We start from the raw sequence: 14,800 nt of genomic DNA on the forward strand, positions 1-14,800 counted from the left end.
GACAGGAAACAACGTGTGTTGGAAAGGATGTGGAGAAAGAGGAACCCTCTTACACTGTTGGTGGGAATGCAAGTTAGTGCAGCCACTTTGGAGAACAGTGTGGAGATTCCTGAAGAAATTAAAAATAGAGCTTCCCTATGACCCTGCAATTGCACTGCTGGGTATTTACCCCAAAGATACAGATGTAGTGAAAAGAAGGGCCATCTGTACCCCAATGTTTATTGCAGCAATGGCTACGGTCGCCAAACTGTGGAAAGAACCAAGATGCCCTTCAACGGATGAATGGATAAGGAAGATGTGGTCCATATACACAATGGAGTATTATGCCTCCATCAGAAAGGACGAATACCCAACTTTGTAGCAACATGGACGGGACTGGAAGAAATGCTGAGCGAAATAAGTCAAGCAGAGAGAGTCAAGTATCATAAGGTCTCACTTATTTGTGGAGCATAACAAATAACATGGAGGACATGGGGAGATGGAGAGGAGAGGGAGTTGAGGGAAACTGGAAGGGGAGATGAACCATGAGAGACTATGGACTCTGAAAAACAACTAGAGGGTTATGAAGGGGCGGCGGGGGAGTGGGGGGGTTGGGAGGTTGAGGGACCAGGTGGTGGGTAATGAGGAGGGCACGTACTGCATGGAGCACTGGGTGTGATGCCAAAACAATGAACACTGTTATGCTGTAAATAAACAAATAAAAAAAAAAAGAAATGGGCAGAGGACATGAACAGACATTTCTGCAAAGAAGACATCCAGGTGGCCAACAGACACATGAAAAAGTGCTCCACGTCACTCGGCATCAGGGAAATACAAATCAAAACCACAATGAGATATCACCTCACACCAGTCAAAATGGCTAAAATTAACAAGTCAGGAAATGACAGATGCTGGAGAGGATGTGGAGAAAGGGGAACCCTCCTCCACTGTTGGTGGGAATGCAAGCTGGTGCAACCACTCTGGAAAACAGCATGGAAGTTCCTCAAAAGGTTGAAAATAGAACTACCCTATGACCCAGCAATTGCACTACTGGGTATTTATCCTAAAGATACAAACATAGTGATCCGAAGGGGCACGTGTACCCGAATGTTTATAGCAGCAATGTCTACAATAGCCAGACTATGGAAAGAACCTAGATGTCCATCAACAGATGAATGGATAAAGAAGATGTGGTATATATACACAATGGAATACTATGCAGCCATCAAAAGAAATGAAATCATGCCATTTGCGACGACGTGGATGGAACGAGAGCGTATCATGCTTAGTGAAATAAGTCAATCGGAGAAAGACAACTATCGTATGATCTCCCTGATATGAGGACATGGAGAAGCAACATGGGGGGGTAGGGGGATAGGAGAAGAGTAAATGAAACAGGATGGGATTGGGAGGGAGACAAACCATAAATGACTCTTAATCTCACAAAACAAACTGGGGGTTGCTGGGGGGAGGTGGGATTGGGAGAGGGGGAGCGGGCTATGGACATTGGGGAGGGGAGGTGAACCATAAGAGACTATGGACTCTGAAAAACAACCTGAGGGTTTTGAAGGGTCAGGGGTGGGAGGTTGGGGGAACAGGTGGTGGGTAATGGGGACGGCACGTTTTGCATGGAGCACTGGGTGTTGTGCAAAAAGAATGAATACTGTTACACTGAGAAAATAAATAAAATGAAGAATGAAAAAGAAAAAAAAAAGAATGAATAGCCTAATGTGAGTTTCTCTCCATTTGATAGATGAAGAAAACTGAGGCTTGGAGAACTGAGTCACCCACTTAAGATTACACAGCTAGTAAGGGGGAAGGACTGGGATTCAGACCCTCTGCTTTTGCCCTCATCCAGAGTCTCTTCCAGCTTTGGCATCATCACATTTTACTATCACTTGGCCCTCTGTTTGTATAAGGTTACAAGAACATATACATATTTCTGCAATCTCTACATTACACTAAGTACAACCACAACCACAAATCTGAGGGGAAACCACACAAAACCAGACTGCTTCTGGTGACCTTTACACAGTCCATTGCATTTTCTTCCTTGCCCTGCCTGTGGTGTGTTGAGATCTTTTCCCCAGTTCAGATGCCACCTCCTCCAGTGAGCCTTCTCTGATCCTCCCCTCATCTATACTGCCCAGTCCTTCCTGGTATTTCCCATAATGTCCTGCCTGTATCACTATTGTTAATTATTATTATCTACTTAGGTATCCATCTCCTGCATTAGACTGTGAGCTCTCTGAGCTCAGGCCTATGTCTGACTTCTCAGCTAGACTGTGACTTTTCTGAGGATCAAGACTGTGTCCTCGTTCTATTTGTAACTTCAGTTCTGGGCGTAAACTAGCACAGAGTAGGGACTCAGTGAAGTCTACTGATTGGATCAAAACCATTACTCAGAAGAACTTTGAGACGTGATGAAAGTGTGTCTCATGGAGGGGACATCAGTTTAGAGAAAAGAAGGAACATGAAGACATAGAAAGAAGGATAATATAAAGGGAAGTACCTAGTAATGTTCTCTGTGGTATTTGAATTATTCAATTTTGGTTAAACAGAAAAAATAGGATTCAATTCTTTCCAGTTATTCACTAAGATGATTTTAATAATTGCCTAATTGACACATATCCTATGTTTAAGTAGTATCAGGAGTTTCCCAGTTAACATCTGGAAAAAAAATCTATCAGCTCTAAGTCTTCCTTAAAGATTAACTGAAAGCAGTAAATGATGTCTTCAAATCATCTTAATAAAATGCAAGATCTTAATTACAGATCAACCCAATGGGTGGTTCATTTTCATATTCAGGGCATATGTTAATTTATGTCAAGTGATTCCTAAATGATGATTCACCTTGTTATTTTCTTTGTTATTATTTACTCCTTATTGTTATTTTAGCTACTCAGCATTCAACTTCCCTTCCTCCAATAATACACTCCATTTTTTTAGGGGTGGGGTATTTCTTATCCTGTATAGGTGTCTTGGTGGAGGAGGTCCTATGTACAAAGAGAACACCTCAGATTTTCTGACCCAGAGCAGACATGTAGGTGGACACATGAGCTAGGCAGCCATCTAAGACTTAGCCAACTGGATATTCTTGAGACTTTGAACTTGATGTGTAGGACGGTGTAAGTTCTTTCATTGTCATGGAAGTCTTGGTATGCTGACCCATGTGTTCTGCTCTATGAATTTTCTAGGCCTCCCAGTGATGCCTTAGATCTAATTTTCTCATTGTTTTCCAGGACTGCATCTCCAACCTTCCATTGATTTTGGGAACCTGGCATTCTCTGGATGAGTCATCTTTACCTAAATAGCCAGTCAATTTCTTTTGCTTAAAACTGAGAATTTTGTCTGAAATACCAGGTAAAATCAGTCTCCATTTAGGACATCCATTTACATGTAGATTAGTAAAAGAATTTGCATTCTCATGTCATGATTAGTAAGAATTAGTGCTCACTAAGAATTATTTTGAGATTCATTTTTCTAGAAAATTACAAGATATAGAAGTAAAACTGTGTGATGGACTTCTCCGTTTAAATGAATAGCTTATGTGGACATCATATAATCTACATTTTTTATAATTTTAATTTTTAATTAATGTATAATGTATTTTTAGCCGCAGGGGTACAGGTCTGTGAATCGCCAGGTGTACACACTTCACAGCACTCACCATATCACATACCTTCGCCAATGTCCATAACCTTCCCTCCAACCCCCCACCCCTGAGCAACGCTCAGTTTGTTTTGTGATATTAAGAGTCTCTTGGGGCACCTGGGTGACTCAGTCATAGATTAAGGGTCTCTTATGATTTGTCTCCCTCCTGATCCCATCTTCTTTCATTTATTCTTTTCCTGCCCCCCAAACTTCCTCATATCGGGGGATCATATCATAATTGTCTTTCTCTGATTGACTTATTTCACTAAGCATAATACTCTCTAGTTCCATCCATGTAGTCACAAAAGGCAAGATTGCATTTTTGATGGCTGCATAGTATTCCATTGTGTATATATGTGTGTGTGTGTGTGTATACACCACATCTTTATCCATTCATCTGTTGATGGACGTCTAGGTTCTTTCCATAGTTTGGCTATTGTGGACATTGCTGCTATAAACTTTTGGGTGCATGTGCCCTTTTGGATCACTACATTCGTATATTTAGGATAAATACCCAATAGTGCCATTGCTGGGGCACAGAGTAGCTCTATTTTCAACTTTTTGAGCAAACTCCATGATGTTTTCCAGAGTGGTTGCACCAGTTTGCATTACTACCAACAGTGTAGGAGGGTTTCCCTTTCTCCGCATCCTCATCAGCGTCTGTCATTTCCTGACTTGTTAATTTTAGCCATTCTGAATGGTCTGAGGATGTATCTCATGATGCCGTGTGATGTGGAGCACTTTTTCATTTGTTTGTTACCCATCTGGATGTCTTCTTTGCAGAAATGTCTATTCATGTCCTCTGCCCATTTCTTGATTTGATTATTTGTTCTTCAGGTGTTGAGTTTGCGTTGCCCTTTATAGATTTTGGATACTAGCCCTTCGTCTGATATGTCGTTCACAAATATTTTCTCCCATTCTGTCAGTTGTCTTTTGGTTTTGTCAACTGTTTCCTTTGCTGTGCAAAAGCTTTTGATCTTGATGAAGTCGTAATAGTTCCTTTTTGTCCTTGCTTCCCTTGCCTTTGGCAATGTTCCTAGGAAGAAGTTGCTGTGCCTGAGGTCGAAGAGGTTGCTGCCTGTATTCTCCTCAAAGAATTTGATGGATTCCTTTCTCACATTGAGGTCCTTCATCCATTTTGAGTCTATTTTCGTGTGTGGTATAAGGAAATGGTCCAATTTCATTTTTCTGCATGGGGCTGTCCAATTTTCCCAACAGCAGCTGTTGAAGAGGCTGTCTTTTATCCATTGGATGTTCTTTCCTGCTTTGTTGAAGATTAGTTGACCATAGAGTTGAGGGTCTATTTCTGGGCTCTCTATACTGTTCCACTGATCTATGTGTCTGTTTTTGTGCCAGTACCTTACTGTCTTGGTGATGACAGCTTCATAATAGAGCTTGAAGTCTGGAATTGTGATGCCACCAAATTTGCCTTTTTTCCCCCATATTCCTCGGGCTATTCGAGGTCTTTTCTGGTTCCATATAAATTTTAGGATTATTTGTTCCATTTCTTTGAACAAAATGATTGGGATTTTGATAGGGGTTGCATTAAATGTGTAGATTGCTTTACGTAACATAGACATTTTCACAATATTTGTTTTTCCAATCCATGAGCATGGGACCTTTTTCCATTTCTTTGTCTCAGTTTCTTTCATGAGTACTTTATAGTTTTCTGAGTATAGATTCTTTGCCTCTTTTGTTAGGTTTATTCCTAGGTATCTTATGGTTTTGGGTGCAACTGTAAACATGATTGACTCCTAAATTTCACTTTCTACTGCCCTGTTGTTGGTGTAAAGGCATGCAACTGATTTCTGCGCATTGATTTTATATCCTGACACGTAACTGAATTCTTGCACAAGGTCTAGCAGATTTGGAGTGGAGCCTTTTGGGTTTTCCACATATAGTATCATATCATCTGTGAAGTGTGATAGTCAACTGCTTCTTTGCAATTTGGATGCCTTCAATTTCTTTTTATTGCCTGATTGCTAAGGCTAGGACTTCTAGTACTATGCTGAATAGCAGTGGTGATAATGGACATCCCTGAAATGTTCCTGACCTTAGCAGAAAAGCTCTCAGGTTTTCTCCATTGAGAATGATATTCACGGTATATTTTTCATAGATGGCTTTGATGATATTGAAGTACGTGCCCTCTATCCCTACACTCTGAAGAATTTTGATCAGTAAATGATGCTGTACTTTGTCAAATGTTTTTTTCAGCATCTACTGAGAGTAACATATGGTTCTTGTTCTTTCTTTTAGTAATGTACTGTATCACATTTATTGATTTGCAGATGTCAAACCAACCTTGCAGCCCAGGAATAAATCCCACTAGGTCATGGTGAATAATCCTTTTAATATACTGTTGGATCCTATTGGCCAGTATTTTGGTGAGAATTTTTGCATCTGTGTTCATCAAGGATATTGGTTTGTAATTCTCTTTTTTAAAATATTTTATTTGTTTATTTGACAAAAATCACAAGTAGGCAGAGAGGCAGGCAGAGAGAGAGGGGGAAACAGGCTCCCTGCTGAGCAGAGAGCCTGATGTGGGGCTCGATCCCAGGACCCCGAGATCATGATCTGAGCCGAAGGCAGAAGCTTTAACCCACTGAGCCACCCAGGTGTCCCTGTAATTCTCTTTTTTGATGGGATCTTTGTCTGGTTTGGGGATCAAGGTAATGCTGGCCTCATAAAATGAGTTTGGAAGTTTTCATTCCATTTCTATTTTTTGGAACAGTTTTAGGAGAATAGGAATTAATTCTTCTTTAAATGTTTGGTAGAATTACGCTGGGAAGCCGTCTAGCCTTGGGCTCTTGTTTGTTGGGAGATTTTTGATGACTGCTTCAATCTCCTTACTGGTTATGGGTCAATTCAGGTTTTCTATTTCTTCCTGGTTCAGTTGTGGTAGTTGATATGTCTCTAGGAATGCATCGATTTCTTCCAGATTATCAAATTTGTTGGTGTATATTTGCTCATAATATATTCTTATAATTGTTTGTATTTCTTTGGTGTTGGTTGTGATCTCTCCTCTTTCATTCATGATTTAATTTATTTGGGTTCTTTCTCTTTTGTTTCTGATAAGTCTGGCCAGAGGTTTATCAATCTTATTAATTCTTTTTTAAAAGCTTTTATTTATTTACTTGACAGACAGAGATCACAAATAGCCAGAGAGGCAGGCAGAGAGAGAGGAAGGGAAGCAGGCTCCCTGCTGAGCAGAAAGCCTGGTGCGGGTCTCGATCCCAGGACCCTGGGATCATGACCTGAACTGAAGGGAGAGGCTTTAACCCACTGAGCCACCCAGTGTCCCAACTTTATTAATTCTTTCAAGGAACCAACTCCTAGTTTCATTGTTTTATTCTATTGTTTTGTTGTTTGTTTGTTTCTATTTCATTGACTTATGCTCTGATATTTATTATTTCTCTTCTTCTGTTGGGGTTAGGCTTTCTTTGTTGTTCTTTCTCCATCTTCTTTAGATGTAGGGTTAGGTTGTGTATTTGAGACCTTTCTTGTTTCTTGAAAAAGGCTTGTATTGCTATATATTTTCCTCTCAGGACTGCCTTTGCTGAGTCCCACAGATTTTGAAGTGTTGTGTTTTCATTATCATTTGTTTCCATGGATCTTTTCAATTCTTTAATTTTATGGTTGACCCATTCATTCTTTAGAAGGATGCTCTTTTGCCTCCATGCATTTGGGTTCTTTCCAAATTTCCTCTTGTGATTGAGTTCTAGCTTCAGAGCATTGTGTTCTGAAAATATGCAGGGAATGATTCCAATCTTTTGATACCGGTTGAGACCTGATTTAGGACCCAGGATGTGATCTATTCTGGAGAAGGTTCCATGTGCACTAGAGAAGAATGTGTATTCTGTTGCTTTGGGATGGAATGTTCTGAACATATATGTGATGTCCATCTGTTCCAGTTTGTCATTTAAGGCCTTTATTTCCTTGTTGATCTTTTGCTTGGATGATTTATCCATTTCAGTAGGGGAGTGTTAAAATCCTCTACTATTATTATATTATTGTGGATGTGTTTCTTTGATTTCATTATTAATTGGTTTATATAGTTGGCTGCTCCCATGTTAGGAGCATAGATTTTTAAAATTGTTAGATATTCAGGGTGCCTGGGTGACTCAGTGGGTTAAGCCTCTGCTTTTGGCTCAGGTCATAGCCTCACAGCCCTGGGATCTAGCCCCACACCAGGTTCTCTCCTCAGCAATGAGCCTGCTTTCCCCTCTCTCTCTGTCTGCCTCTCTGCCTACTTGTGATTTCTCTGTCAAGGAAATAAAAAAAAATTTCTAAAATTGTTAGCTCTTCCTGTTGGACAGACCCTTTGAGTATGATATAGTGTCCTTCCTCATCTCTTATTATACTCTTTGGCTTAAAATCTAATGGATCTGATATAAGGATTGCCACCCCAGCTTTCCTCGATGTCCATTAGCATGGTAAATTGTTTTCAACCCCCTCACTTTAAATCTGGAGGAGACTTTGGTTCTAAAATGACTTTCTTGTACACAGCATATTGATGGGTTTTATTTTTTTATCCATTCTGATGCCCTGTGTCTTTTGATTGGGGGCATTTAGCACATTTACATTCAGGGTAACTATTGAGAGATATGAATTTAGTGCCATTGTATTGCCTGTAAGGTGACTATTACTGTATATTGTCTCTGTTCCTTTCTGATCTACTAATTTTAGGGTCTCTCTTTGCTTAGAGGACCCCTTTCAATATTTCAAATTTGCTGGCGTATATTTGCTCATAATATATTTTTATAATTGTTTGTATTTCTTTGGTGTTGGTTGTGATCTCTCCTCTTTCATTCATGATTTAATTTATTTGGGTTCTTTCTCTTTTGTTTCTGATAAGTAGAACTGGTTTGGTGTTTACAAATTCTTTGTTTTTGTTTGTCCTGGAAGCTTTTTTTCTCTCCTCCTATTTTCAATGATAGCCTAGCTGGATATAGTATTCTTGGCTGCATATTTTTCTCATTTAGTGCTCTGAATATATCATGCCAGTTCTTTCTGGCCTTCCAGGTCTCTGTGGATAAGTCCACTGCCTATCTAATATTTTTACCATTGTAAGTTACAGACTTCTTGTCCCGGGCCTTCAGGATTTTCTCTTTGTCACTAAGACTTGTAAATTTTACTATCAGATGACGGGGTGTGGACCTATTGTTATTTTGAGAGGGGTTCTCTGTGCCTCTTGGATTTTGATTTTGATGCTTGTTCCTTTTGCCATATTCGGGAAATTCTCTACAATAATTCTCTCCCATATACCTTCTGCTCCTCTCTCTCTTTCTTCTTCTTCTGGAATCCCAATTATTCTAATATTGTTTCATCTTATGGTATCACTTATCTCTCAAATTCTCCCCTCGTGGTCCAGTAGTTATTTCTCTCTCTTTTGCTCAGCTTGTTTATTCTCAGTCATTTGGTTTTTTATATCACTAATTCTCTCTTCTGCATCATTTATCCTGGCAGTAAGAGCCTCCATTTTTTATTGCACCTCATTAATAGCTTTCTCAGTTTCAGCTTGGTTAGATTTTATTTCTTTTATCTCTCCAGAAAAGGCTTTGATTTCTCCAGACAGGATTTCTCTATTATCTACAACCTTGAGAATCATCATTCTGAACTCTAGATCTGACATATTGCCAATGTCTGTATTGATTAGGTCCCGAGTTAAGAGCTCATTCCTCTGCTCTGTCTCTGTAATTGGCTTCAATGCTCTAACACCTGCAAGCTCTGTGACACTCAGACACCCCCGATCCTTCTGTGATCCCGCAGGACCTGAGGACATACTGTCCCAGTGTGTGCTTCACCCCGACTTAGTCTCTGGAGTGATGTCCCTCAGTGGAGCAGACGTTAAAAAGTTCTGATTTTGTGTTCCATTGCTCAGCTGCTTGCTAGGAGCTGGTCCCTCCTCCCACAGTCTATCTTCCCGTGGCTTTGGGTTCACTTCTCCACAGGTCCTGTCTTTCAGAAAGTGGTTGATTTTCTGCTTCTAGAGTTGCTGCTCTTCTTCTCTTTGATCTCTTGTTGGATTTGTAGGTGTTTGGAATGGTTTGATAAACTAGCTCATCTCCTGCTACCTAATGTCATCTCAGCCTGCTATTCCTCCGCCATCTTGACTCCTCCTCCTACATTCATTTTCAGAAAATCTCGCACTTGGTTCTAAGTTAAGGAGTACCTCTTACCTAATATTAAACCTAATGGTGGCATTTTGTGTAATGGGAGAAGAGGTGAGGTCATGGGCACATTTTCACAGGCTTCTCACCTATGAAACTTCTTTTCTCTCCAGCCTTTGTACACCATCCTTCTATGCAAGTTGTATTTACTATCTAGAGAGTTTCCATGATTCTTGATTTCTCCAATGTTATCATTCAAAGATTTTTTTGGAATTTATAAAAAGACCTATGATACTTACTTATGGCCTTACATTTTTCTAATGTTGATGGATTACCAGAATTCACCACTGAAATGTTAATACTGTTCTGATGGAAAAAAAAAGAGAGAGAGAGAGAGAGAAAATATATTCAAAGCAGATGGCATTGTGATTGAAATGCACAGCTGCAAAGATATCTGCTTGAGTAAATTAGAAAAATGATTAGGTTTTTTCCCCTTAAAGCATTTTTTTTTGTTATCAAGAGTCCATCAGACATATCAAAATGGCTAGTATATTTTTGAAAACTTTTTCAAGTCTGTCCTCAAGTGAAATTCTCATATAAAATAATTTATAATCAAGTTTAAAGTATTAAATCTCCTCATTTAACAGATATTTGGAAAGAAAAGATTATTAGGAAATCTTTCTGGAGGAGAAAAATATGTTTTTGGTGTCTACAGTAATATAGCATTTGGAAAATGAGGACATTGGGTTTCTTAGGTGTTGAGTTTGGCATTTCATTCTTAGGGAGGGGCATCCTTTTTTTCTTAGGAATTTTAGATAGATGCAGATTCTCAGTGGCACAGCATACACTTTGAATGAATTCAAAATTTTAGGGTAAGAGTTGATATAAAACTTTATTAGATCATAGCTTTCTTTTTCAAGAAAATAAGAATGCAAAGATCAATAAAAATAGACTATATCACAGAAGTTCACTGGGGCTGGCTCTCTTTGGCAATATCCAAATGAAGATCCACAGTGTGTCTAGCATACAAAAAGATCTTAATTCTGAGGACAGGCACAATGAGCTTATCTGATAGGAAAATTTGCATCAAAAAGTTGAATTTTTGCACATATTAAAATTAATAGAATAATCAGGACAACTAGGACTGATGTGCAGGCACAAGATAATTTAGTCGACCTGAAGAAACCCCATACCCTTCCAAACTGAAAAACTCCGATGTGTGACAATTAGAAAGTAAAATACCTTAACCTTTAGATTATCTGAAAACTAAGAACTGGCAGTTCTAAACATATAGAAACATTCCAATACGGATGTTAAAAAGGTAAACAAATGATCTCTGATAGCAGAGACTGAATTTGAGGCAAGAAATGGTTAAAATTAGATGGGGAAGATCTATCAGGCATTTCTCCTTTGTGTCTGGTAGCAACACCCATGTAAGAGGAGTTGAAGGGAATCACAGTGGATGGGCAAGACATATTATGGTTTCATAAACAGTGAATAAGCTCTGTAAGAAGACAGGGAGGTCACTTTTTATTTTAGAAAGATTTCTGAGGGAAGAAGTGTAGAATTTTAACATTTGGATTCATAACACATTAGTTAAATTGAAAACGTTGTACTAAACAACATTCCTTAATAATGCTCATGGAGATATTAATGAACAAATGAATGATTTTGTTTATTCCACAAATAGTGATTGACTGCTGACCCTGACCCTGTGCTGGGAATAAGCCCAACAATGAAGAATGGTAGAATCGTTTGATTAGTATTTAACATCAATAACAGCAGGAGTTGCAGTTTTCACATGGCCCTTGAAACAAAACTTTTCTGCAAAATAGAAAAGAATGGGAAGTAGAAAACTATTGTAGGGGCCTGGTTAGCAAAAAGAAGTTACTTAAAAACCCCGGATATAGGGGCGGGCCAGGCCAGATAGCCATATTTAGTCAGAGGGGTGTGCATATATTAACTGTGGTAGGTTAAAATCCGATTGGCCACCTGTGTGTGGGCCGGGCTCCACCACCACTATAAAAGATGGTCTGTGAGGCTGGAGTGGGGAGTTTTTTTTTTTTTTAGCAAGAGCCATGCACCACCCAGAGCAGCAGCAGCAGTGGGCAGCCGCGCCACAGCGAGCGGCACAGCCTCGTGCACCAGAGCAGCAGCAGCAGCGGCGCCGCCTTGAGCTGTAACATGAGTGGTGCCACCCCGTGCATCACGGCGAGCAGCAGCAGCAGCAGCACCACAGCGAGTGGCATCAGCAGCGGCGCCACCGCGAGCGGCATCACCCCGTGCACCACCCAGAGCAGCAGCGGCAACGGCGCCACAGCGAGCGGCACCGCCCCGGGCAGCAGAGCAGCAGCGGCAGCGGCGCCACCTCAAGCGGCATCGCCCTTTGCACCGCCCAGAGCAGCAGCGGCAGTGGCACCACCGCGAGCAGCACTGCCCAGAGCAGGAGCGGCAGCAGCGCCGCCTTGAGCTGTAACACGAGCAGCACTGCCCTGTGCACCACCGCGAGCAGCAGCAGCAGCGGCGCCACAGCAAGCGGCATCACCCCATGCACCACCATGAGCAGCACCGCCCAGAGCAGCAGCAGCGGCGCTACCGTGAGCGGCATCGCCCCGTGCACTGCCCAGAGCAGCAGCGGCAGCGGCGCCACCGAGAGCGGCACTGCCCGGTGCTCCAGAGCAGCCGCGGCAGCGGCGCCGCCTTGAGCTGTAACACGAGCGACGCCACCTCGTGCACTGCCCAGAGCAGCCACGGTAGCTGCGCCACCTCAAGCGGCATCGCCCCGTGCACCGCCCAGAGCAGCAGCGGCGCCACCTCGAGTGGCATCGCCCCGTGCACCACCCAGAGCAGCAGCAGCAGCGGCACCACAGCGAGCGGCATCGCCCCGTGCACCGCCCAGAGCAGCAGCCGCAGCGGCACCACAGCGAGTGGCACCGCCCCGTGCACCAGAGCAGCAGCAGCAGCGGCACCGCCTTGAGCTGTAACACAAGCAGCACTGCCCTGTGCACCACCGCGAGCAGCAGCAGCAGCAGCGGTGCCACAGCGAGCAGCATCGCCCCGTGCACCACCGCGAGCAGCACCGTCCAGAGCAGCAGCAGCGGCGCCACCGCGAGCGGCATCGCCCTGTGCACTGCCCAGAGCAGCAGCGGCACTGGCGCCACCGGGAGCGGCACCACCCGGTGCACCAGAGCAGCCGCGGCAGCAGCGCCGCCTTGAGCTGTAACACGAGCGACGCCACCTTGTGCACTGCCCAGAGCAGCCGTGGCAGCGGTGCCACCTCAAGCGGCATCGCCCTGTGCACCGCACCACCCAGAGCAGCTGCGGCAGTGGCGCCAACTCAAGCGGCATCGCCCCGTGCACCGCCCAGAGCAGCAGCGGCAGCGGCGCCACTGCGAGCAGCAGTGGCAGCAGCAATGCCGCAAGCGACACCACCCTGAGCCAGAGTATCAGCAGCAGCAACAGCAGCAGCGCCGCTGCAAGCAGCCACGCCGCCCCTCGGGCAGTGCCGCCATCAGGAGCAGCCTCTCAGGAGCCAACGGTGCAGCCACGCCGGGAGTGGGTCTGTGGTACAGTGAGGGTGAGGCAGGGAGCCTCCAGGGGGGACCCCAGCGACTGGGAGGCGGTGGTCCCCAGCAAGACTTGGGCACCTATCGGTCAGTTTGGTTTCTAATGCAGTTTGGTTTCTGATGCAGTTTGGTTTCTAATGCAGGTTGGTTTCTAATGCAGTTTGGTTTCTGATGCAGTTTGGTTTCTGATGCAGTTTGGTTTCTGAGGCATGGCGCGAAATAAAACTTTGCTTGATTTTCGCTTTGTGTCAGTCTCGTTCCTTTGATCACGGACCCTAACACTATGGTCATCACAGTTTAATGGTATGACTTGTTCAGTAAATGTGTGTTGGTTTGAATTTGTGTAAATTGGATACAAAAAGAAAACAAAACAAAAATCTGAAATTCTCCTGCAGACAACATCAAGAATTGATAAGTGTTTCTCTCATTCTTTGGGACATTTCGTCTCTCAGTTCCCTCACTTAGTCCTGATTTCTTGGGCTCTGTCTTCCTGAACACGTGAATTCAATTTTCTGTCATCAGGAAAACCTGATCCTTTCTGGTATGTGACCTATGGAGGGAATTATAAACCTCTAAAGCCCTGCACTCTTCCCTGGTTAGAATTTTGAAACACATACCCAGTTCAGATCAGGTTCCCCATTTGTTACTGAGAAGGGGTCTTAGCCACCTGGGGCTCTCACATTCTCTTCTTTTGAAAAAAAAATGCCCACCCAGGGGTCCCTGGGTGACTCAGTCTGTTATGAACATGCCTTCAGCTCAAGGCCTGATCTCAGGGTCCTTGGATGATAATCGGTCTAGAGACAAGATGGGGCTCCCTGCTCATGAGGGAGACTGCTTCTCCTTCTTCTGCCCCTACCCCTCTTCCTCTACCCATCCCCTCCTGCTGCTCTCACTCTCTCTTTCAAATAAATAAGCTAAAAACAAAAACAAAAGCAAACAAACAAAAACCCACTCTGCCCCAAATCATCAAAGGTACATGCTATGTTTTCTACTGGAAACACCCACCTAGGACATCACAAAGCATTCTTTTGACTATCATTATGGATTCCTGAATGTTTATTTATTCAAAGTCTTATAATCAATATCAGTCATTCTAATCTTGCTGGACAGTCACACTGGTTTGTCTCTAGCATCTGGTGGTATTCATTTTCCAGGGCTGCTACAAAAAGTACCACAAATGAGGGGGCTTAAAATAATAGACATTTATTTTCTGATTTCTTAAGTTCAGAAGTCTAAAATCAAGGTGTTGGTGCTCCCTCTGGACAACCACCTGACAGAATCCTTCCTTGTTTCTTCTAGCTTCTGGTGGCTCCAGGGATCACTTGGCTTATGGCTACATGACTCCAATCTCTGCCTCTATTTTTATATGGCCTTCTCTGTGTGTTCTCCTCTTCTGTCTCTTATAAATAGAAGACAGTCATTAGATTTAGGGACCACCTAAATCATCAAAGATGATTTAACCTTGAGATCCTTAATTACATCTATAAATAT

Source organism: Meles meles, chromosome 16 (genome assembly GCF_922984935.1).
Source record: "Meles meles chromosome 16, mMelMel3.1 paternal haplotype, whole genome shotgun sequence".
NCBI lineage: Eukaryota > Metazoa > Chordata > Mammalia > Carnivora > Mustelidae > Meles > Meles meles.